The sequence below is a fragment of the Monodon monoceros genome, unplaced genomic scaffold (genome assembly GCF_005190385.1).
Source record: "Monodon monoceros isolate NGI ecotype Baffin Bay Population unplaced genomic scaffold, NGI_Narwhal_1 Super_Scaffold_5, whole genome shotgun sequence".
Lineage (NCBI taxonomy): Eukaryota > Metazoa > Chordata > Mammalia > Artiodactyla > Monodontidae > Monodon > Monodon monoceros.
Window position 1 is genome coordinate 60,590,453 of NW_021703782.1, and position 26,270 is coordinate 60,616,722.

Consider the following 26,270-nt stretch of genomic DNA (forward strand, 5'->3'; position numbering starts at 1 on the left):
GCTGTATAAAATGTAAAAGATCATTATAACATGTTTAATTTGTATGAACTATGTTCAGTTCTATTCTGAGGTTATTATAATGTCCCAGGAGAGGTTTAAAATTCACAGTATTTCCCAAACTTATGTGGCCAGAGAAGAGTTTTTCACGGAATTTTTCGTGTAACTCATGTTCTGTAGGACACAGGGAAACACTGGCATAGCCCAGTCCTTCCCTTTTACTGATGAGGACACTGGGGCCCAGAGAGGCAAAGTGACTTGCTTAAGTCACGCAGTAAATTACTGATGGAGCCGGAACTTGAACCCAGATCTCCCACTTCTCAGGTGGACTTTTCTCAGTGGCAGCACAACGGTCACGGGTTTACCTGGGATGGACAGCTTGTGAATTGTCCTTTCTCTGTTTTGTTGGTCTTTTGTTTTGTTTTGTTTTTTGTTTTTTTAGAGTCCTGTGGTATGTTTGTGGTATAGGAATGTCATGGTAAATTGTTTTTCAATAAATATTTTGAAACTTAAAAAAAAAGTAATAAAATAATTTTTGATCGTTTCATTAATATATTTTCTGCATTATAGTTAACATACGTACTTCCTGCGTGTCACCTTATTTTCCGTTATGTATTGATATTTTGTTATATTCAGACATGAGTACATTTCAACAGTTTTTGCAGTAAATAGATTCGCATAATAGTCTTTACAATAAAAAAGTTTAACAGACTTTTGTCTTAAAAATAGTCAGAATTCAACTGTGTGATTTATACATAAAATATACAAAAAGCACCACAACTTGTGGTTAAGGCAATGAAAACAGAAAAGATTAGAACTACTCAGCTGTTAACTAACCAAGGGTCCAAAAACCATTAAGGGTTTTTTTTGTTGTTTTGTTTTGTTTTTTGGTGCATTAGAGGAGTGTCATCCTCCTTCACAGTCTAAACCAGAGGAATGAAATGTGTCATTCCGGTGATCAGGAAATGTCAACGAGTAGAAGCAGCTAAATAAAAACAAGGGAGGGCTTCCCTGGTGGCGCAGTGGTTGGGAGTCTGCCTGCCGACGCAGGGGACATGGGTTCGTGCCCCGGTCCGGGAGGATCCCACATGCCGCGGAGCAGCTGGGCCCGTGAGCCGTGGCCGCTGAGCCTGCGCGTCCGGAGCCTGTGCTCCGCAACGGGAGAGGCCACAGCAGTGAGAGGCCCGTGTACCACAAAAAAAAAAAAAAAAAAGGAAAAAAATCAGTTAATACGCAGGCCTGTGTCAGAGGTGGCTGTCTAGCAAACCTTCATGTGCCCTCCCTCATGTTCGTGTGTAGGTATAAACTATGCAACCAGATGTGGCCATGCAACGAGTTCTCACTAATGGACATACAAATGAGGTTCTATGCACCAAGGTTACTTTCTTCAATCTCTCTTGCTCCTTCTACTAAACTGGATGCTGAGAGCACTGGGGCCCTAGGGAATGGCCAAGCCATATAATAGAAGGAGGCCTGCTTTCTGAACGTGCATATGGAGGAAAGCCACTGGCCCACCTGGGAAGATTCTTACATGGGCAAGAAATAAACTTTTATTGTGCTAAGCCACTGAAAGTTCTGGGTTTGATGCCACAGTTCACATTGCCCTAGTTATCACACTGAAGAATGAAAGAAAATGTAGAGCCAAAGAAGCGATGAGAGACATCAAAAAGCATGGGATGATGGATTCAGAAATTGGGGGACACAAAACCATTCCATCTTAACTGGGAAAAGCCTGAAACAAGATAGACCACCCCTTATTTTCAGGGATGGTGAGGGCTGGCACAGACACAACATCCCTGACACCATGCCTTCCCCACCCCCGCCTTCACTCAATCACTCAATCACATCACCTCACTAAACATTCTTCATAGTACCTGCTTCTCTCCATTCCCACTGCCAGTGCCTCAGGCTGAGTCATCTTCAGCTTTTGGTTGAATTACTCCAGGAACAAATAGCTCTGTCTTCTGTTACCCGCCCTCCCCCCCTCCCCTCATTAATCTATTTTCCATGCTAGGGCCAGAATCATCTTTGCAACACACAAAGCAGATTAGAACCCACCTCCCCACCACCCGGCTTGAACCCTTTCAATTAATTCTCAATGTGATTACAGTAAAGTCCAATCTCCTTTGCATGATATATATGACCCTGCATGATACGGCTTCCTTTTCAGCTCTCACCTCCCATCTTTGGGCTCTGTCCTTCAGCCATTCTGAACTCCTTTTGGCTCTCCGAATGGGTCATGCCTCTCTTGCCTCTTAGCCACCGCATAGGACGTTCCCACTTCCTGAACTGTCCTGCCCCTTTCCTTCCTCCCCACCACGTCCTTGCCCCCCTCCCTTCCAAAAGCTTGACCCTTACTCAGCTTAGCTGTCACCTTTTCTGGGAAGTCTTCTCTGGTGCTCTCAGACTGGATTAGCTTCTTAGGTTCTGTTTGCCCTCCCCCAACCCACCCCAAAGGACTTTCAGGCTCTACTTGTCTATCAGTCTCCTTCACCAGAATGATCCCTGAGGGCACAAACGCCTCGTTCATCACTGAATCTGAGCACTTCTCGGGTGCATGGCACAGAGTAGGCACTCGAAAAATTGTTCTTAAAAGAATGAATTTGGAGGTGGGTGTTGGATGGTTGGGATGGATGCCACCCTGTACAAGCCTATGAAAAAGTTTGTCATAAGGCAGTAAGCAATGTTGCTTGACTATTAGTGAAAATACGCTTTTTAAAATGCATGCGTTTATTTAACTATGCACCTTAAATACCTTTTAAGATATGTATTCCAAAGTTGCTGTGTTTGGCTGTTTTAAAGGATTTAATTAATTTAGTTCGTTTATCAAGGTGAGTAGACAAGCCAGCACATCTCACTCATTCTCTGCCAGCCAGAACTTAAAGAAACCAGGCTGTTTGGGCACAAGGAATGAAGCGAAGTGCTCTTGGGGTTAAGATCTTGGCTCTGGAGTCGGGGATGTCTGGGTTGAGTCCTGCAGTAAGATTTACCAGCCATGTGACCTTGGCCAGTGACCTAATGTTTCTACAGTCCTTAGCAGAGTGTGTGGTATATAATAAGAGCTCAGCTGGTAGCAATAGTTATTTTTCTATTTGCTACAAAAATTAATATTAATTTTATCATCATCCTGCAGCAATATTGTCATTAGATTGTGATGAAGACATCACAGGTTGTGGTGGAGGGAGTGTTGTGCACTCTGTGTAGGAAAAGTCACCAACAAAGGCCAGCCCATGAGGTCATCAGGGAAGATCTAATTCTCCCCATTGGACAGACAAGAAAACCCACACTCGGCAGGGCGAGCAGACCTGCTCCTAGTCACGTAGCCAGTGAGGGCAGAGCTGAGACTCAGACCAGAACTTCTGATCACAAAGCCAGGTCTCTTTCCACCACACTGCACGGCCTCTGGAGGTGAGCACTTCCAGGTCCTAAAGGCTTCCAAGTTTCTAAGATCAAACAGGACACAGGCACACTGGGACTGGCTGTCCCCTGCCTCCGTTCATGGGCGCTTGGGATCGTGGCCCCCAGGGCATTCTGCCCAAGCTGCAGCACACACGGATGTGTCTCCTCTCCCCAGGCTGCCCTCTGCCAAGAGGACAGACCTGCTCCCATGGAAACCAAAGTGTCCTTTAGTGGAGTAGCTGCTGCATCTCCCCCAGGACTGGGCTGGGAATGCCAGCTACCCCCGGCACTCCAGATGCCAGAGATGCCTGGTAGATGCATACCAGGGAAACCGAATACGCTTACCACTTGAGTGAACCTCAGGACGTGCTACATCTCTGAAGTCCAGTTCTCAGTGCAAACTGCCAAAGCAGATACATCAAGTACTCAGAAGTCATAGATCGTCCAGGCTCGATAGGACCGGAGGCCCCGTCTTAGTCTGAACTATTTGTTTTGTAAAGGAGAAAATCTGGGCAGAGAAATGAGCAGAAAGAAATACCTAGGCTTTGGTGGGGTTGGGGGGCTCTTTCTAAGGCATTATCATATTGGGTTCCAGTTATGGTCATGAACTGCCTCCGACATAGGAAACTGCTTAGGACGTTTGCCATCACCATGGGGAGTTTTTGATACAGGTCATCTTCAATGATCTGTAATTCCTTCTCAGGATGGGATAGTTAGGGTGGGATCCCAGTCTCTGGGGGCTTTGTATAACAGGAGGCCACATAGAGGTGTGGATAATTCTAGAGCTGTTTCAGGAACGGTGCTCATCACTGGTTTTTCAGTGTCCAGAGAAAGGCACTGGAGAGGTGAGGCTTTCATTAGGATCTGTGAGTCAAGCTGAAAGGCCAGACCAGGGGGAATGGCTATCAGCCATCCAGTTGCAGGGGTTATCTCTTGAGTAGACTTGGAGAATGAAGACTGCCCCCAAACACCTGCCTTACCCACGGCCTAGCCCCTTCACAGGTGGGAGGGAAATCTTAAAGGGACCACTTTGGGCTGATCAGTTCTTGGAACCTTTGATGTCTTCAAAATCCCATAGGATATTGATGTCTCAGAACCTCATAGGAGATCCCTGGACCAGGATTTGCTCCAATCAGACAGATCAACAGAGGACATATCTAATGTCTTCCATTCTTCACAGTATCCCAATCCTAAATTAGGGACAGGCAACTCTCTCCAGTATAGCAGTGCCATGCCGGAGGACTAAAGGAGGTCTGTCTATAGCAGAGAACCATTCACGGATAACGCGGAGCTGAAAGTAGATACGAAGGAGAAAACTGCCGTCTCTTGTGAGCATATTTAAATTCCATTCAAGGCAGGAAAAAGTGCTTTTTTTTTTTCCATGTTCTTTTATTCTTAAGCCTCCATTATCCTCCTTGGTACCCAGTACATGGAAGAGATTGAATAAACATCTGACAAATGACTAGGGAAAGAAAGAAAGAAAAGAAAGAAACGGAAAAAAGGAAGGAAGGAAGGAAGGAAAGAAGGAGGGAGGGAGGGAGGAAGAAAAAGTGAGTGTTTGAGTTAATGAATGAACTATCTGGGTAGAGAATGATTGTGGAAATACACAAGTGAATTGCAAAACCTTGATGATGCATGAATAAATTTGCATGAATTCTACACTGTTTATCTGTTTATCTAATTCCTATTAGTACGGCATTTCCTCTTCTGTTCTTTAGTCTACTGAACTCTGTAGAAAACGAAACATTTAACTTAGCTCTTTTGTTCTCTGAACATTTGGGTAGGATTAAAATAACTTTTTGGTGGCATTTTATTTTTCTAACCAGTTGAACATTTGTTCCCAATCCAGAGTCCAAATGAACTATTTTTCATTATAAACTCTCTCACTGTCTTGTCTTTTGCTAACACCTGGCCTTGTTACCACAATATTCCTTCACACCCTAGTGGGAAAAAGACGAACTGGAAGCAGACAGCAAAGTGGTAAAGTGGGGTGTGGGATGCGGGTTCTGGGGGCAGACAGCCCTGAACCCTGGAGTCCACCATCTAATGCAGTAGCTTTGGGCAAGTTACCAACCTCTGGATAATAATGGAACCTATACCATGAATGTGATCATAAGTAATCATACAAGGAAAGTACTCTGTAACCTGTCCATCACAGGGAATGCTCGGTAAGTTTTAGTTACTCTTTGTTAGGTTATATTGTATTACATTATATCACATGATATTATATATACAGTATTGTACATAACACATTATATATAGCAGCGGTATAGAGTGTAGCCTTGTAAAACCAGTGCAATGGGTGTGTTGACCAAAGTCACATCCCCCTGTAGAGATCTCTTCCAGTCACCTTTTTTCCCCCAGACTCAGACCACTTTTTATTTCTCTCTCATGTATATTCTAAAAGCAATACCCAGTGCTCTTCAGGGAGAAAAATCTACTTGTTCTTCCTCTAAAATGACATTCAGCTACACCTGTGGCTGGGCCGGGCCACTCAGGAGAAGCCACTGGAGTTGAGTCCTGACAGGAACCCTCTGTCTAAAGAAGGAAATCCACTTCAAATCTCTTTCACTGACCTGACTTTCACCCTTCCCCTCCAGCATTCCTAACTCCCACTCACATCAACAAACTGCATTTTGTGAAGTTGGTCAGACTTGTGAAAGCTTAAGGTTATGGGAGCTCAACATAAGGCCACAGCTGAGTCTGACAGCTTATTTTACTCCCTGCACTGGGGCAGTCAACGCCAGGGCAGAGTCAGTGAAAGGCCGGGGCTTTGGGCGTGATGCTAGGGAAGGCATGTGGGGCTAAACACGTGTCATTAATAAGAGAAAATAGGTACAGTACATGGCACAACTCATGGAAAATAGGTACAAAATAGGCACAACTCTGCTTAACCTGTTGGCAAGCATAGTTGGTTACCTTCTCTTTCCATCTTCTTTAGGTTATAGGATCCCCACTTCTGGGTGTGGCAACATACTTAAGGAAAATGGAACCCTTCCCCCAGCCTGAGAGAATGAAGCATAATTGGCTTACACCAAACATAGCAATTCCCTTCCCCTCTCCTGGTGACAGAATTGGAAGTAGGCATGTGACCCAGCTCTGACCGTTGAGACCAAAGGGGCAGTTTGTTGAAGGGATCTGTCTGTTACAAAGAGAAACAGTAAGTTCCTTCCTACCTGACTTGAATGCAACTGTGTGAGAACATGGTGCTTGGAGTGACAGCAACCATTTTGTGACCATGAGGCAACAAGCCAAAGGGCACAGGATAAAACAGTGAAAAGGCAGAACACGGGTTTTTGATAATATTGTTGAACTGCTGAACTAATCTGCAACCATTTTCTTCCAGAATTTGATAATTTGTGAGATGATTAAAATTTTCTTTTGTTTTAGCCACTATTTCATTTCTCTTACTTGCAGCCAAAGACATCTTCTGTGATATAAACACTATCCAATTCATGTTGTAATTTATATGTTATGTCTGGATTCTGCCTTATTAATTTTTGTACTTTTAGCATTGAATATTATCCTGGCACTTAGTAAGATTTCAATAAATGCCTGTTGAAAAGGTGTGTAAGTGATAAAAAAAAAACCTCTGACGTTCTTGAGGTATGAATATTGGGATCCAATTTGAAGTTTTATAAAGGTCTTGATTCCCTCACTGCCAGGGACTTCTTGATTTCTGTCTCATCCTACCTTTTCTGGGGCCCAAGAATGACTGAGAAACACTATGAAAAATGATGGATGTTGCAGCTACTGCTGAGAAATAGCTCCTCAGAATTCCCAGCAATTCCCATGAGCCACATTTAGACCTAACTCTCTGGTGATCAATGTTTCTGAACTTGAATTGGAGTACATAATCCATGGAATATTTCAATTGGTATTGCCCTAGAAAATCTAGGGTGTGTGTTCTATACATTCAGTAAGCATTTATTTAGCATCCCTTATCTACCAGGCACTTTATGATGCATTGGGGATGTTGAGATGCACCACATAGCCCTTATCCTTGAAAAGCTTACAGTGACAAAACAGAATGTTACAATGTGAATGGAGGTATTTACGAGGTATCATACCTAGCCCTCTTAGCACAGCACAGTACTACCATTGAGTTAATTAGGAAAACCACGTTCCCAGGCATATATCTCTGACAAAATGTTGCCCATGAAAGCTTCCCAAGCTTGGTCCTCCCTGGCTGAGTTTATTTTGGGAGGTGACTTTCTGCTGTCATCGCCCAAGATCCTCAACATTTACCCTCTATTCTCCAAAGTTATTCCTTGCCCAAAGCGCACCCTCTGCGTGGTTCACCCAGAGCAGTTATTTCAAGGGGCAAACAAATTTGATAATTTCGTGAAGATTTGGGGGGGGGGCATGTTTAAGGTGGAGGGGATTATGAGTTATGCCTTACTTCCTTTTGAATCAGCAAATGTAAGGATAGAGAAATCGGATTCCGTCCTCCTGAGCTGACTGTGACTTCTGAACAAGGCCTGAGCTCTCATGCTCAGCGTCTCTGGCCCATCAGCCTCAAGGGCATCTTTCATTCCTGCATGAAATATAAGCACACAAAGGTACCAGACCAGGAGTATTGCTTTCTCCATTGGTCTGCCTTTTGTAGAACTGCCAGAACTGGTTTTTCTATCCCTTCCTAACATAAACCTTCCTGCGCTCTCCTGTACATCTTTTCCCCCTCTGCTGATATCCAGTCATCAAGCCTTGAGGGATAGCACTGGCCTTCTGCTTGTTGCCGCAGCTATATTTTTTCCTTCTTGGAGAGGCATTGATTCCAGGGCGTGACTGCTTGGGAATGAATCTCAGCTTCCCTATTTAGAAGCTGTGGGATTCAAGTTACTCTTACTCCCTTTGTTCCAACTGCTGCATCTACAAAATAAAGATTTACCACCTTTCTTTCTAGAGTTACCATCAACGGCTTCCAATTTGCCAACCTGGATCGCTGAGCTCCTCTTAGCTGACCCCCTACTGTAATCGCTCACCATCCAGATTCCTGGTTGTGGAACCACAAGCAGAAACATCACTGTTTTTTGTGGGTTTTTTTACATCTTTATTGGAGTATAATTGCTTTACAATGGTGTGTTAGTTTCTGCTTTATAACAGAGTGAATCAGCCATACATACACATATATCCCCATATCTCTTCCCTCTTGCATCTCCCTCCCACCCTCCCTATCCCACCCCTCTAGGTGGTCACAAAGCACCGAGCTGATCTCCCTGTGCTATGTGGCTGCTTCCCACTAGCTATCTATTTTACATTTGGTAGTGTATATACGTCCATGCCACTCTCTCTCCGTCACAGCTTACCCTTCCCCCTCCCCATATCCTCAAGTCCATTCTCTATGTCTGCATCTTTATTCCTGTCCTGCCATGTTCTTCAGAACTTTTTTTTTTTTTTTAGATTCCACATATATGTGTTAGCACACAGTATTTGTTTTTCTCTTTCTGACTTACTTCACTATATATGACGGTCTCTAGGTCCATCCACCTCACTACAAATAACTCAATTTCATTTCTTTTTATGGCTGAGTAATATTCCATTCTATATATTTGCCACATATTCTTTATCCATTCATCTGTCGATGGACACTTAGGGTGCTTCCATGTCCTGGCTATTGTAAGTAGAGCTGCAATGAACATTGTGGTACATGACTCTTTTTGAATTATGGTTTTCTCAGGGTATATGCCCAGCAGTGGGATTGCTGGGTTGTATGGTAGTTCTATTTTTAGTTTTTGAAGGAACCTCCATACTGTTCTCCATAGTGACTGTATCAATTTACATTCCCACCAACAGTGCAAGAGGGTTCCCTTTTCTCCACACCCTCTCCAGCATTTATTGTTTGTAGATTTTTTGATGATGGCTATTCTGACAGGTGTGAGGTGATACCTCATTGTAGTTTTGATTTGCATTTCTCTAATGATTAGCATCACTGTTTTTAAGACTCAATTTGCATTTCGGTTTATGCACTTTATGAAAAGTTATGAAACTGTGTACTTAGTATTTGTGTCTTTTTTCTGTATATAGGTTATACTTCAATAAAATATTTACTTTACTTATTATTTTATTATTACTTTTTGTGGTACGCGGGCCTCTCACTGTTGTGGCCTCTCCCGTTGTGGGGCACAGGCTCCGGACGCGCAGGGTCAGCGGCCATGGCTCACGGGCCCAGCCGCTCCGTGGCGTGTGGGATCTTCCCAGACTGGGGCACGAACCCGCGTCCCCTGCATCGGCAGGCGGACTCTCAACCACTGCACCACCAGGGAAGCCCAGATATTTACTTTAAAATGTTGCATTTATGTTAAATCCACTTAGCCAGGCAGGGCTTACTTTCTCTGCTCTTTTTCCCTCTCAAATTCACAAGACTTACACATGTCTAGTCATTTTAAAACAATAATATGAAGCAGAGCAGCAGAAGAATGAAAATTTAAAACTATTTCCATTCCCAGACCCAAGAACAACCAATGCTGAAATTTTAGAAATTGTGTATCATTTTTACAAAAAATGAAGTCATATGTTAATACTGTTTTATAACCTTTTTAAATATAATCTACCTATAAATTCCAGTATATTATTGTAAAAGGCTGTGTTATATTCCACTGAAAGGGTATAACAATTATTTAACCAGTCCTTACCATTAGAGATATAGATGGTTTCAGTATTTAGCAGTGTTGCTATGAACAACTTTGGGGCTAAATCACTGCACTGCACTGGGGTTTCATGCAATTCACATTTCAATTATTCATACCCAGTTTAGGAAGTTTCTTGGTCTGTGAAGGAATTTAGAATTGCTTTATGACATACTACGTCTTCTGGGCTTTCCTTCAGAAAGATTTACGTTTCACTGAAACTAGTAATAGGCTTAATGCAGCCTTCTTCAAAGATGTGATGGGAAGGGACAGAGGCCCTTTGGGTCACACATCCCTTTTGCTGGAGTGGGCAGAGACAGGGGGTCTCACCCTCTAAGACCCTTGCCTCTGGACTTATATGCACTACCGAATGTAAAATAGCTAGCTAGTGGGAAGCAGCCGCATGGCACAGGGAGGTCAGCTCCGTGCTTTGTGACCACCTAGAGGGGTGGGATAGGGAGGGTGGGAGGGAGATGCAAGAGGGAGGGGATATGGGGATATATGTGTATGTATGGCTGATTCACTTTGTTATACAGCAGAAACTAACACACCATTGTAAAGCAATTATACTGCAATAAAGATGTTAAAAAAAAAAAGACCCCTGCCTCGCTGGGGGCTACTGCTGCTCAGAAACCCTGTTCCGACAGAGTGGTATTTGCACCCTGAGTGTTATTTGCAGCATTTCTAGGTGCTAAGGACTAGGAATTGCTAATGGCTGTGAAAAACTAATTGTTGTGCAAGGTGTCTCTGCCCTCCCCTAGTTGCCAGGAGAGCTCACAGTGCTGGCTAAACAGAGATCTCATTAGTATCTCTCTCTGACACAGTCCCCAAGGGGGGACGCCTCCTCACAGCTTGGCAAGTAGCCAAACCTCCTCTGCAGCCCCAGAACCAAGAGGCTGTGCAACCGACCGGCAACAAAACACAGGGAGACAGAGACTGCGGAAGCACCTCCCATGAGGGACCAAAGGAAGTGGGAACACGTGTGTTGTGCTTCAGTCGCAGAACCCAAGAAATGGAAAGGACGCGCTCTTTGTAGGCAAGTCTCCCAAAAGAACAACTGTGCGGCAGCTGGAGTGTGCCGGGCACTAGGCTGGTGCGCCTTGTGGCTTTTTCTCCATTAATCATCCCCTTTTTCAGAGGTACACTGAGGCTCAGAGACCGAATCATTTTGACCAAATCTGTTAGCAGTTTACAGATCTGGTATGTGACGCTTGGGCTTTTCACTCCAGACCAGATGCTTACCCACTGCATAACGGTACTTCTTGAAAACTAGTGGAGTAGCTTCGGGCCATGCTGGGGTGTGTGCTCCTGCATGCGAAATACGCACAAGCGTGTATATGTGCATCACGAGAATTTGAACATTGAATTTAATCCATCATATTCCATGGTTACCTCATGAAATGTGGGCTGGTTAAAAAAAAAAACCAACAGCAAGCCTCTTATTGGCTGACGAATGCTTCTTTCTGTAAGCTACAGTGCAGTGTCTCCCTCTTCTTCCACTTAAGTTCTGTTTTCCAGGCTATCCATTTTTGAAAATCTGTTCTGTTGATTTCCTATTTCACTGTCCTTTGGCTGAAGGTTAACAATCTGTCCAACAGGGCAAACTTAGGCTCAGTAACGTTTGTTCAAATTTGTGGTCCCTCAAATTTTGCAGTCCCTTTTCCTACTTTTCTATGGACTCATTAGAGGTACTCAGCTGAAGATCTCAGTTTCAGAATTCCTCTCCCTCTCCGCCCCCAACTTTTAAAATGTATCCTTCAATATCCACCTTCCTTTTCCCAGTCACTATAGCCATTTGCTGCTTTGTGCTGGTAATTTCACACGCAAAATTGTGCTTTCAGTTCTGTACAACTTTTTCAAAAAGACATGAAATCGACAGCGATAAAAATTGACAGAGAAGGCATGTCTGGAGTGGCCACGATGACTATTTGTGTTCATCCCACACACGCTTTGAGAAAACAAAAGGGAGAGGCCAGGTGGTCTGCTAACACAGGACAGAGGGAAGCAACACTGAAAAGCATTCAACTACCATTTACGGTCGTGGGAAAAGTTGCCTGGGCAACCAGAGACTCAAGGGATGATGGGATGGGCTCACCTGCCATCCTCCATCCTTACCCGGCCTCATTAGCTTAACAGAGATAGCAGTTGCCTTCACTGGCTTGACAATTAACAGGGCAAAGAACTGGCACTGAAGTTGATATTAAACTCTCAACCAACTAAATTCAGTAATGAGATTTAGTGTGAGCCAAAAATTAACAACAACAAAGAAGTCCACATTATTTCCAGGGCCTCAGGAAGTGACATGTGTGGACTGCAGCTAATAAACTACCCCTGACATAATTATTCCAAACAGATGATTTAGTGCAAAAAGTGAACTGGATGCAAATAATATGATCTGAAAGTTAAGAGAGAAAGTGAGGAAGGAAGCTCCCAAAGCAGTAAGAAAATGGTTCCTTCAGAGAGCAAGTCCTCTTGGATTCTATCAGGTCTCTGTCCAGGGTGGGTTATTTCCATTCAGGATGAACACAAAACAGCCCCTATCATTCTCGTTTGACATCATGGGCTGGAGCAAAATGAGGACAGCCTACTTCCAGGGCTGCTGAGCTGACCGTTGCCACCAGCTATCACCCCCCGGTTGAAAAGACAGAACTATCATGTGAAAAGTCCCCTCCCTTGCTTGTATTTGGGAAACGGAAGGCTTTCCTCTATCTGCCGAGCTCACAGCCAGTGCAGAAGCAAGAGTTTGCAAGCAACTTTAGTAAGCTGGATATGTCCTTCTGGTTTCTTTTTGCTGGAGTTTGGGACAAAGCCAAACACACTCATGATTCCCAGAAGAACACCCCCCCCCCCCGTGTAAATGAGAACCCTTTATGAGAGAACTAATAGGAACCTCCTCCCCGAAATCTGTTCTCCTCTTGAATTTCTTGTCTTGGTTAAAGGCTCAGCTCTCCCTCATTGGCTTCAGTCAGAAACTCAGCAAACGTCTTCAACACCCCCCTTCCCTTCCCTACAGCTTTCAATTTCCCAGGCCAGTGGTTCCTACTTCCTAAATATTCCTCGCATTATTCTCTTCTCCATTCTCGCGTGTTCTGTCCTGGTTCCGGATGCCATATTTTCTTGCTTGAATTACTCATGACAACACTGACCCAAAGACTTATCACCCTCTATGCTACAGCATGATTTTTTTATTAATTCAAAATCTGATCACATCATTTCACTGGTAAAAATATTTGGTAATTCTCCAAAACTTTTAAGGATGAAATTCAAACTCTTTAGCTTAGGGAGAAGCAAAATGTAGAGAGCAGACATCTTACCCATCTTGTTTCAACAGAGTGTAGAACCACAGGTAGGCCTAGCACCACCCTCTTGTGGAAGGCGGAGAGCAAGGAAGGCTGCTTATGTGCTAAGTGGTGAGATGGGTGGATTGGTCTCTACAGGGCCAATGTCAAGGTGAGAAGTTTCTATCCTAATAGGGCTGCCAAGTAAAATAGAGGATGACCAGATAAATATGAATTCCAGAAAAACAATGAATAATTTCTTTTTAGTTTAATATGTTCTATACAATATTTGTTTATCTAAGGTTCAAATTTAACTGGGCATCCTATATTTTTATTTCCTAATCTGGCAACCTTATACCACAGCACTTGGTGTGGGGTGGAAGGTGAGGGGACCCTCCCAAGACAGTACGAGAAATCTAAGGTCCAATACAAGGAAAAGGACTGTTCATTAAATATGGCAGATTAAACACACAGGTCTAGCTCAACTCTAACCAGAAAAATCTCCAACGTGATAGTAAGAGAATGAAAAAGAAAACCCATAAGTTATGAAGAAAATGGGAATAGGACATGACAGTAAGTGATAATATTTCAAAAAAATTTCAGAGATGCAAAGTAATAGATAAGTGGTAACTGACACCATAATGAAGAAAGCTTGTAGAGGGAGAAACTGATGAACCTGCAAAAAATCTGAAAAGGCTCAGGAATTAGGGGTACCAGGGGCATCAGAAGACACTGGGGTGGGGAGGGATTAGTGAGTATAAGAAGCAGGTAGCACCCAGGTGCCTTTCCAGCCCCAAGCTCAGAGGAGCTGATTTACTGGAGAATAGGGACATGAGAGCCTCCAGAGTTAAGTACATCAAGCACAGAAAAAAGTGGAATATTGTGCTGTAAACAGAATAACTAAGAGTCTACATGGTAAACAGTGAGATCCTACTCCCTTCCTTCTCTGGCTTGGTTTTCAGATTGCTGACATCATAGCTTAAGGGAAAACACCCATTGATATGTGCAAGAAATTCACCAGGAAAATTATTGGGTCTCTGACTGATCATTTTAAAATGCTCTCCACCCATCAACCAACCCTGCCTATGCAAATTGATCATCCACTCAGCTTCTTAGTGGCACATTCTAAGTCATGAACAGATAGCCAGGGGTGGCTGATGTTTAAGGAAAACCCCTAAAATGGGAGAGAGATCCCCAAGTAAACCAAAAAAGATAAAAGTTACTTGGGGAAAAAATAAAGGGCTTACAAGAAATTTCAAGAAAATTATATATATTATTCTCAGAAAATTAAGGGAACATTTTGCTTCAGTGAAACAATGGGATGCTATTTAAAAATCACTCAAAACAAGAAATAACAAATAGAAAATCAAAATATGATAACAGAAAGAAAACATTCAGCACCCCAATGTTCATAACAGCACTATTTACAATAGTTAAGACATGGAAGCAACCCAAGTGTTCATGAACAGATGAATGGATAAAGACGTTGTGGTATGTATATACAATGGAATATTACTCAGCCATTAAAAAGAATGAAATTCTGCCATTTGCAGCAACATGGATGAAACTACAGAATGTTATGCTTAGTGAAATAAGTCAGACAGACGAAGACTGTATGATATCACTTAAATGTGGAGTCTAAAAAATAATGCAAATGAATGTATATATAAAAGATAAACAGACTCACAGACTTAGAAAACAAGCTAGTGGTTACTGAAGAGGGGAGGGACAAATTCCAGGTATGAGATTAACAGATACAAACTACTTAGTATAAAATAGATCAGCAACAAGGATATATTGTATAGCACAAGGAATTATAGCTGTATAATAAGTTATAATGGAGGTATAATCTGTAAGATATACTGGACCACTATGCTATACATCTGAAACTAATACAATATTGTAACTCAAATATACTTCAATTTAAAAAAAGAAGAGATAGGGCTTCCCTGGTGGCACAGTGGTTGAGAGTCCACCTACCAATGCAGGGGACACAGGTTCGTGCCCGGGTCCGGGAAGATCCCACATGCTGCAGAGCGGCTGGGCTCGTGAGCCATGGCCGCTGAGCCTGCACGTCCGGAGCCTGTGCTCCGCAACGGGAGAGGCTGCAACAGTGAGAGGCCCGTATAACGCAAAAAAAATAAATAAAAAATAAAATAAAATAAAAAAAGAAGAGATAAACCTTACTATGCCTAATAAAAATGTATTGCTGGGCTTCCCTGGTGGCGCAGTGGTTGAGAGTCTGCCTGCCGATGCAGGGGACACGGGTTCGTGCCCCGGTCCGGCAAGATCCACATGCTGCGGAGCGGCTGGGCTCGTGAGCCATGGCCACTGAGCCTGCGCGTACAGAGCCTATGCTCCGCAATGGGAGAGGTCACAACAGTGAGAGGCCTGCGTACCGCAAAAAAAAAAATAAATAAAGTATTACTATGTTCAGAAAAAAATTCAGTAAAATAACTGGAAGATGAAGTTAAAGAAACCTCAGCAAGTAAAACAAATTGTCAAAGAGATGGATAATAAGAGAGGATGTAAAATTTGAGAAACAGTTCAGAAGCTGAGACATCTAGCTAACAGAAATTTCAGAAAGAGAGAAAGGAGAAAAATGGAGAGTAGAAAATTATTAAAGAAATAAAACAGGATCGCGAATCTCAATTTTGAGAGGGCCCATCATGTGTTAAAGAATTAAAATTTTTAATTTAATTGAAGTCACAAATTGACAACAGCAAAACGTATCAAGGTACATTATAATTGATCCCAGAGACAAAGAGAGGATCATAAAAACTTCTGGGGCCAACAGGGAAGAAAAAGGTCACACATAAAAACATCAAGAATCAGCAATGGCGTCTAACTTGAGCCACACCGGAAGCTAGAAAAAAGTGGGAAATGTCTTCAGAATTTTGAGGGAAAGTAATTTCCAGCCAAGAACTCTTATCTCCTGCCAAAGTAGCCATCAAATCATCTGTGACGGTAGTATAAAGACGTGTTCAAATATGCAATGTCACAGTGGAATCAGCTCAGGAGTGCACGAAGGGGACAAGACAAAATAAAATAACCGGCTAGTGTTCAGGGCTCCTCACTTGGATGTAAAAACCGTGGGGTGTGTGGCTACAACGGGCTGCCTTGACCTCTCTAGAGCTCTACTTTGCTCCTAATGCTTCTCCCCCTTAAAGTCCCCACGCATCCACATCATTCCCTGGTGAACATGGGAATAAGCAGCCCCTGCCTCTTGAAAGCATTTCTTACCCTTGGGAGAGAATTGACTTTCAGTCCTCTGTGCCCCCAGCCTAACAGAGAGAAAACTCCTAACACTTTATCCCACTTATCCCTTTACGTGCTGGCCTTCCCATTTATTTATTTATTTTAGATTAAAAAAAAAAATTTTTATTTTATATTGGAGTATAGTTGATTAACAATGTTGTATCAGTTTCAGGTGTACAGCAAAGTGATTCAGTTTCACATATACATGCATCTATTCTTTTTCAAATTCTTTTCCCATTTAGGTTATTACAGAGTACTGAGCGGAGTTCCATGTGCTATACAGTAAGTCCTTGTTGATTATCTATTTTTTTTTTACATCTTTATTCGAGTATAATTGCTTTACAATGGTGTGTTAGTTTCTGCTTTATAACAAAGTGAATCAGTTATACATATACATATGTTCCCATATCTCTTCCCTCTTGCATCTCCCTCCCTCCCACCCCTCTAGGTGGTCACAAAGCACCGAGCTGATCTCCCTGTGCTATGCGGCTGCTTCCCACTAGCTATCTACCTTACGTTTGGTAGTGTATATATGTCCATGCCACTCTCTCGCTTTGTCACAGCTCACCCTTCCCCCTCCCTGTGTCCTCAAGTCCATTCTCTAGTAGGTCTGTGTCTTTATTCCCGTCTTACCCCTAAGTTCTTCATGACATTTTTTCCCTTAAATTCCATATATATGTGTTAGCATACGGTATTTGTCTTTCTCTTTCTGGCTTACTTCACTCTGTATGACAGACTCTAGGTCCATCCACCTCATTACAAATAGCTCAATTTCATTTCTTTTTATGGCTGAGTAATATCCCATTGTATATATGTGCCACATCTTCTTTATCCATTCATCCGATGATGGACACTTAGGTTGTTTCCATCTCCGGGCTATTGTAAATAGAGCTGCAATGAACATTTTGGTACATGACTCTTTTTGAATTATGGTTTTCTCAGGGTATATGCCTTCCCATTTAGACAGCAGTTCTTAGGGTATGTTAATTCCAGTTCCTCTGGCACCAAGTAGTGAGTCATAGTGAACTCTCAAGTAAATATTTCGTGGTTGGATGTATGTATGGAGGGCTTTCAGGAAAAAAATACCATTACCCAGTTAGCAGCCACAGGAAAGGAAGGCTCTCCATATTGAATCTGGTGCTCAGAAAAAAGACAATTTCATGTTGAAAGCCCCCCCAGGGAACAAAATGCCTATATTTTCCATTCATTCATTCAACAGGTGTTTACTGAGCACCGTGTCCTACACTTTACTACAATCTATGTGGAACGTTAGATAATGGATTCTGCCACTAAATGCCTTTAATTTTAGTTGAGGAGAAAAGTCTGCTTATTAAATCAATAATAGAAGAGCCGTATAACGATATAAGAGATGTCACAAGGCAGGATAAAATCAAGCATCAAAGCAGAATTCCAAACAGTAAGTCCAGGATGGGGAGACCACTGTGGGCTATAATAATCAGAGAAGGCTTCACAGAGAAGGCGCGACTTCAGTTGATCTTTGACCGATAAGATTCAGATAAGTACAGAGCAGAGCTTTCCAGCCGGACAACAGAGAGGATGGAGCAGTGCGATGGTGCCAATCATGATGGGTGGTGAGACTGGACTAGTGGAGATACTTTGCTATAGACTGAAAGCTTGTGTCCCCTTAAAATTCATGTGTTGAAAACCTAAGGCCCAAAGTAGTGGTATGAGAAGACAGGGCTTCTAAGAGGTGATGAGGTCATGAGGGTAGAGCCCTCATGAATGGACCAGTGCACTTTTAAAAGAGACCACAGAGATATCCCTTGCCCCTTCTGCTGCATGAGGACAAAGGGAAAAGACAGCATTCTGTGAACCAGGACATCCTTGCCAAACACAAAACCTGTTGGTGCCATGATCCTGGACTTCCCAGCCTCCAGAACTGTGAGAAATCAATTCCTGCGATTTATAAGCCACCCAGTCTATGATATTTTGTTACATCAGCCCAAGCTGGCTAAGACACATATATTGGAGACCCCAGAATCCCACACCAAGAGGACTGGGTTTTACAATGGAGAGCCATATGGGAACCCTTCCCCAAACTTCAATTTCTCCGTAATTATAACCACACGGAATCAGCAACTCCCTCCTCCATATTCCCACAACCTCCTACACACATTTCCGATAGCATAACTGTCACAGTGGGTGATGACAATTTGTTTAGGTAGCTGCCTTCCCCACAAGACTGGGAGATCCTGACAGCCAAGGCTGTCATTTTTACCATTGCTTAGCACAGTGCCCTGAACTTAGTGGAGCCCCAGGATACGCCTGTTGAAGGAACAGAGTGAGAGGAAGGTGAGGGCTGAGGTAGACTTAGTGCAGGGACAGATGTATGATGCACTTTCTGCACCATCTCCTTCTGCTGCCACCTCCCACGGTTTCCGGGACCCCTACCTTACACCCTAGTGCTATGAAAACTCTAGCTCTGGAGAGAAACACCCATGTTTAATGCTTCTAACGCACTCAAATGTCAGCTCAAAGTTAAAACCCAAAGGGACTTCGTAAGTCTCTGTGCCTTGTGCTATTCTCCATACACAGTACCACTTCTGACTCTGAGGACAATTGCCCTGTCTTGCATGTGCCTCAGTGAGATCAGCCCTTCAAATCCTATAAAACAGCTTAGGAAAGCAATTGTACCTCCTCTCCATCCACTTCTTGGCCCAGAAGAGAGGGCTCTCCCCTATACATAAATATATATGACTTCTTAGTAGTTCGGGCTTCAGATTTAACTCCTGGCTTGGAGAATTCTGCTGCTAATTTATTTGTCAATTCCCAATCCCTCACCAAGGCCATATAGCATTAGGATCAAAGGATCCGCCTTCTATTTTTAAAGCAGTTTTCTCTGCTCTGTTAGGAACTCTGCCCACTTCTGGGGAGTGACAGGAGTTACATTAAAATGCATGCTGTGCTGAGAGGGTTGACCAGATGAGCTCTCTGCATCTCTAATTTTTATAATTGCCACTTGGGGGATCTGATCTACATTTAAGTTTCATTCCTAGAAGCTGTACCAGAAAAGCCTTTTAAAACTCCCTTAAAGATTACTATATTACCTTGTTTTCCCTCAAGTAATAAACACCCAGCTTCTAGCACTTACAGTTTTGTGAGTTCCCTCCTGAATGGTGCCAGAGCTGAATGTAATTAATATGGAGGCCCGGGGCTTTGTTTTTCCCCTGCCTCCACCTCTGAATCACTGTTTCCTTCTTCCCCTGTGAAGCAGCGAACAGCTGGTAAACCAGTTCATTCTTTCTATTCCTTTTATCTCATGCTCAAGCTGCCAAAGCCTCGTAAGTGTAATCTTTTTCTAAATAAGTAGTTCTCTGCATTGATTCTTTCTATTTCCTTAGCAGTTACTTTTGGTCAAAAAAGGTTTTTCTTAGGAAGATACAATAGAAAATATGATATGGTTTTTGCCCTTGAGCAGCCCATGAGGGAAGGCAGACATGGAGAATTAGAATTCAGTGTGCTAAGTCCACGACAGAAGTGTGTACACCGCGCTGGGGAAACCTAGTCGCCAAAGAGTAGCCACCTCTAGGGATGTTATTTCCAGAGGAAATAACATTTAATGTGTGTTGTCTTGGGGTGGAGGATTGCTGGGGAGAAATGGGTCTTCCAGGCCGGGCAGATAGTTCATGCATTTGTACAAAGGTATCAAAGTCCCCACTAGGGGTATATCTGCAGAAAGTTTAATGATAATCAGCTAATGGAAAAATGACGTTACTCATCAAAGTGCCTGTTTGGGGATGAAATTTCCTTCCCTTTGCTGTTCAGTCAGTCCTCTGAGAACAAAGGACTTAATGCCCTGATTCTATATTACAAAATTTACATTCATAATTGTCTCTATTTATAAGATGTTCATGCAGTTTTCCCAGGTAAATATCAGTGTATGCTAGTTGCCCTGTTCTAATTGGTAAAAATAGCCCCTTTCATTCTCAGATGTCTTTATGTCTGGACAATAAATAATATGGCTACGCCACCTATTTGGAAAAAAATCCGTAAAATATTTATCTGACCAAGAGATCTTGGTAGATACATCTAACTTCATAGAACAAAAATGACCTCATACCCTCTGAGGAGAAAACACTTCTTTCTGAGATAGGTTACTTGTAGGGAATGAAGTGGACTCAGTGAATGCTAAAGTCTTTCCCAAGCACACATTTCTGTGATCAGAGAGGTTTCTTTCCCAATTATTTTGAACAAAGACACAAACTAACAAAAAAACCTTACTTCTTCTCCTACCTAGCAACATTTCTCACAGGCCAGTGCAGTAGCAGGTTACCTCCTGGGGAAAAAAATTCTTTTGTATTCTTTTTCCCAGTGGGCTTTGTACCAAACAATATGATTTCTAGTTGTGACTAAGTCGAATGTAATTCTCCTTCCCTCTGGCTAGAAAAAAAATGGATGGAATATATTAAGGATACAAGACCAAGTCTCACAGAAAATTGGAGAATCCCCATCATTGCACTGTTACCACAGGGGTTAGAGAGCTCTAATTTTAAAATCTGACTCAACAATTCACAAATATTTACTGTGCTAGGATATGGGAAGTACAATGAAAAATAAGCTGCCCCACCTATTCTTGAATCAATCAGGAAAGACTAAGTTATGCTGCAGTAACAAACAACCCTAAAATCTCAGACAACAAAGGTTTATTTCTCAGTCAGACTCCATGTCAATTATCAGTCATTTAGAAACTCTACTTTGAATACATCTCATTCTGGGGCCTATGCTAAGAAAGCAACACCATCTGGGACATTGCCAATTTCTATGGGAGAAGGAAAAGAGAATTTGGTGAAGCACATATTAACTCTTAAAGTCTCCACCAGGAAGTCATATCATCTCTCATTTCATTGGTCAAAGCAAGTCATATTGCTACATCTAAATTTAAGAGGGAGAAGAGTGGTAATCCTACCATATGCTTCAAAGAAGAAAGAGATGAAATAACTGTGAACATATTCAATGACTATGACAACCAATATGGAGGTTACATTTTACAAAGGAAATTAGTCAAAGAATTCAGTCACACTGACATAAATTCACTAAGAGGCTTGTACAGAAATCTGCTTGAGCCCCGCATTTTATGGATATACAATCATAAAATGGATTCTCTGGTGGAATCTCTTATGATAAAATTTTCCGATATTTAAGGAATCAGCAACAGGTAAGGACTATAGGAATTTAATATGATGTACATGCACTAGATAAAGTCAATGTTAGCACTGAAAATAATAGAATTTCAAATATGTAAGGGACATTGGACATCACCTAGATCCCTTGTTTTACTGGCATGGGACCTTACAGTTCCAGCATTATTGTGAACTAAATGTGGATTTCTCTGTTTTCCTTCCTGATACGAATATGAACAAATGCAAGATGAAAAGTTTTTAGTGAATGTGACTGAGCTTGATAAAAAGAATGAGAAATATTTAGATTCCAAAAAGCAGAATATATCACCAGAATGATGAGCATAGATGCTAATACTGGGATACCCAAGGTGATATTAAACTGGGATATGGGTCCTATTGGAAAGAGCCTAGAGTTCTGACATACATGCAAATATGCAAGACATGGTCTAAGGCCCAACTGGAGTATGAAGCAAGCACCAAAACTTTGCAAAAAGTGAAGATCCCAAATTGTTCTCCCCTTCACAGAAGGAAAATTAGAAAAGCTTTATATTCTGGCCTAGGGAATCTTCTCTTCTCTTGGCTTTGGGGTTGAGCAAAAAGCTTCCTATTAGACATAAAAATCCCAAACTTGAAAAATACACAGGTGGATATCATAATTTAGTTTGCTCATGTTGTATAGAAATCTTAAGCAGATATCTCAATGGGTAAATTGGTCTTGGGATAATAAGGCCTCGCATAGGGTCCTGATTAAAGAAAATGCAAGTTTCATCTGAAAGAAGGTATTTTCAATTCAATGCATATGGAGTTTGTAAAGGAAAGAGGAGGAAATGGCTGATAAGCTCAACATAAAATTTAGAAAACACATGATGAAAAAACCTATCTACCATAAGGCAGAATCAATGACAAAAAAGGGGGATTGGTACTCCCTATTATCGAGGTAATAAGTTTCAAGAAATTATAAAATAAACAGGTTCTTAATAATGAAAACAAAGTTAAAGGAAAAAAAAACATAGCAAAAGAAGAATACACTATCAAAAGAAACAACGCAGATTTGAAAAAGAACCAAATAGAATGTGTGGAAATAAAAATAATATAAACCCTCCTCCAGAAATTAAAAACTAAATGGACAAATAGGAAAGAGAAGATCGTAGATTAAAATCCTAAATATATCAATAATTGCATTAAATGTAAGTGGACAAAATATTCCAATTATAAAAGACTAAGATTATCAGATTAGATTTTTAAAAATCTTTAACTTCATTATCTGCTGCACATTGAACATAAAGACACAGAGTTTGGAAGTAAAAGACTAGAAAAATATACACATGCAAACACCAATGGAAATAAGTCCAATGTGGCATTACTACTATCAGAAAAAAATACACTGTAAAGCAAGAAGTATCATTAAAGAGAAAGATGGGTATTTTATAATTATAAAGGGGTCAATTAGTTCTCTATAAAAATTTAAATGTGCACTTCTAAACATTAACTTCGAAATGTATAAAAACAAAAAAGTAACAGAATTTACCCTCATAGCCTGTAGGATTACTACATATCAAGAAAAAAAGAAAGAAAATAACAAATGTTGGCAATAATGTGGAGAAATTAAAACCGTTATGTACTGTTGGTGGGAATGTAAATAGTGCAAACAGTGTGGTAGTTCTTAAAACAATATAAAAGAAATAATTACCTTATAATCTAGCAATCCCACTTCTGGGTATATACTCAAAAGATTGAAAGCAGTGTCTCAAAGAGATATTTGTACACCCCTCTTCACTAGCATTATTCACAACAGTTGAAAAACAGAAGCAACTCAAATGTCCACCAGAAGGTGAATGGATAAACAAAATGTGGTATGTACATACAATGGAAAAAGGAAATTCTGACCAATGCCATAACATAGATCAACTTTGAAGACATTATGCTAAGTGAAATAAGTTGGTCACGAAAAGACAAATATTGTATGACTCCACTAATATGAGGTACTTAGAGCAGTCAAATCCATGGAGACAAAAAGTAGAATGAATGGTGGTTGCCAGGGGCTGAGGGTAGGGGGAAATTGGGAATCTCTGGTCAATAGGTACAGAGTTTCAGTTTTGCAAGATGAAGAGTTCTTGACATTGATTGCACAAAAATGTGAATGCACTTAACACTACTGAATTGTACATTTTAAAATGATTAAGATAGGAAATTTTACATTATGTATATTTTTACCACAATGAAATTTAAAATTTTTTTTACAAATAACAGAATTAAAAGAAGACAGGCAACTCCACAGTGAAATCTCTCTTGTATTAATTATCTATTGCTGCATAAAAAACTGCCCAAGATTTAGCTGCTTGAAACAATAAACATTTATCATTTCTGTTTCAGCAGAGCATGAACCTAGGTGTGGCTTTGTTAAGGGTCCTCTGACTTAAGATCTCAAATAGGGCATTCTTATCTGAAGGTGCACTTTCGGGAAGACCTACTTCCAACGTGGTCGTTAACAGGATTTTCATTTCCTCACAAGCTGTTGGACATAGGATCTCAGTTCTCCTCTGGTTGTTTACCAGAAGACTTTTTCAGTTCCTTGCCATAAGGACACCTTCATCAGGCAGCTCACCATATAGCAGGTGACTTCTATCAGAGTGAGCAAGCAAGAAAGCATCAGAGGGCAAGAGTCTTTCATAATCTAATCTTGGAAATAACATTTTACCATGCTTGCCATATTCTATTCATTAGAAGCAAGCCTATGTACAGTCCACAGTTCAGGAGAGAGGATTAGAGAAGGATATAAATACTAGGAGATGGGGATTGTTAAGAACCATCTTAGAAGATGCCTGCAACATTTCTCGATAATTAATAAAAAAAAAAAGCAGACAAAAATTAGTTAAGAACAGAGGAGATAGGTGAACAAACTAGATCATGTATAAAATAATTTATCCAACAACTATAAAATACATTATTTTCAAACACATATGGACTTTTCACCAAATTTGACCTTATGCTTGGTCATGAAGCAAGTGTTGACATATTTCAAAAACTGAAAAATAGAGTATGTTTTCTTATCACAGTGGACGTAAGCTAGAAATTAATAACAAAAGGTAATCTGAATATCTACAAATGTTTCAAAATTAAGCAATATAATTCTAAATATCACAGTGGCCAAAGGAAAAATAAAATCAATGAGCTTTAGAAAATTTATTAACTGGATGATGATGAAAACAGAACATATCAAAACTTGTGGGATATAGCTAAAATCACACAGTGATAAAATTTCAAAGAGAATGAAAAATATCTTGAAAACAACTATGCATCAATAAACTTTAAAACACTAGTACACTAAACAACAATCAAGTACCAGAAATAAATATAAGTAGATAGTAAATAATATCTGAAATTTTGAGGAGAAATAACAGTCACTCTAGAATCCTAAAGAAATCAGAAAATTACCTTCAAGGATTAACAGCTAAATTAACATTCAAAAGTAAAGTGGACTTCTCTTTTTGGTAATACATTTAGCTTAGTGTCTGGACTAACCTTTCTAATGTTAAGAACTAAAATGAGGAGATTGGTTCAAGATGGCAGAGTAGAAGGACGTGTGCTCACTCCCTCTTGAGAGAGCACCAGAACCACAGCTAATTGCTGAAAAATCATTGACAGGAAGACACTGGAACTCACAAAAAAGATACTCCACATCCAAAAACAAAGGAGAAGCCACAATGAGATGGTAGGAGGGGCACAATCAGAATAAAATCAAAACCTATAACTGCTGGATGGGTGACTCAAAAACTGGAGAACAATTATACCAGAGAAGTCCACTCACTGGAGTGAAGGTTCTGAGCCCCACATCAGGCTTCCCAACCTGGGGGTCTGGCAATGGGAGGAGGAATTTCCAGAGAATCAGACTTTGAAGCCTAGTGGGATTTGACTGCAGGACTTCGACAGGACTGGGGGAAACAGACACTCCACTCTTGAAGGGCACAAACAAAGTAGTGTGTGCATCAGGACCCAGGGGGAAGGAGCAGAAACCCCATAAAAGAATGAAATTAGAACACTCCCTAACACCATACACAAAAATAAACTCAAAATGGATTAAAGACTTAAATGTAAGACCAGACACTATAAAACTCTTAGAGGAAAACATAGGAAGAACACTCTTTGACATAAACCACAGCAAGATCTTTTTTGATCCACTTCCTAGAGTAATGGAAATAAAAACAAAAATAAACAAATGGGACCTAATGAAACTTAAAACCTTTTGCACAGCAAAGGAAACTATGAACAAGATGAAAAGATAACCCTCAGAATGGGAGAAAATATTTGCAAACAAATCAACAGAGGATTAATCTCCAAAATATATAAATAGCTTATGCAGCTCAATATTAAAAAAACAAACAACCCAGTCAAAAAATGGGCAGAGGACGTAAAGACATTTCTCCAAAGAAGATATACAGATTGCCAACAAACACATGAAAGAATGCTCAACATCATTAATCATTAGAGAAATGCAAATCAAAACTACAATGAGATATCATCTCACACCAGTCAGAATGGCCATCATCAAAAAATCTACAAACAATAAA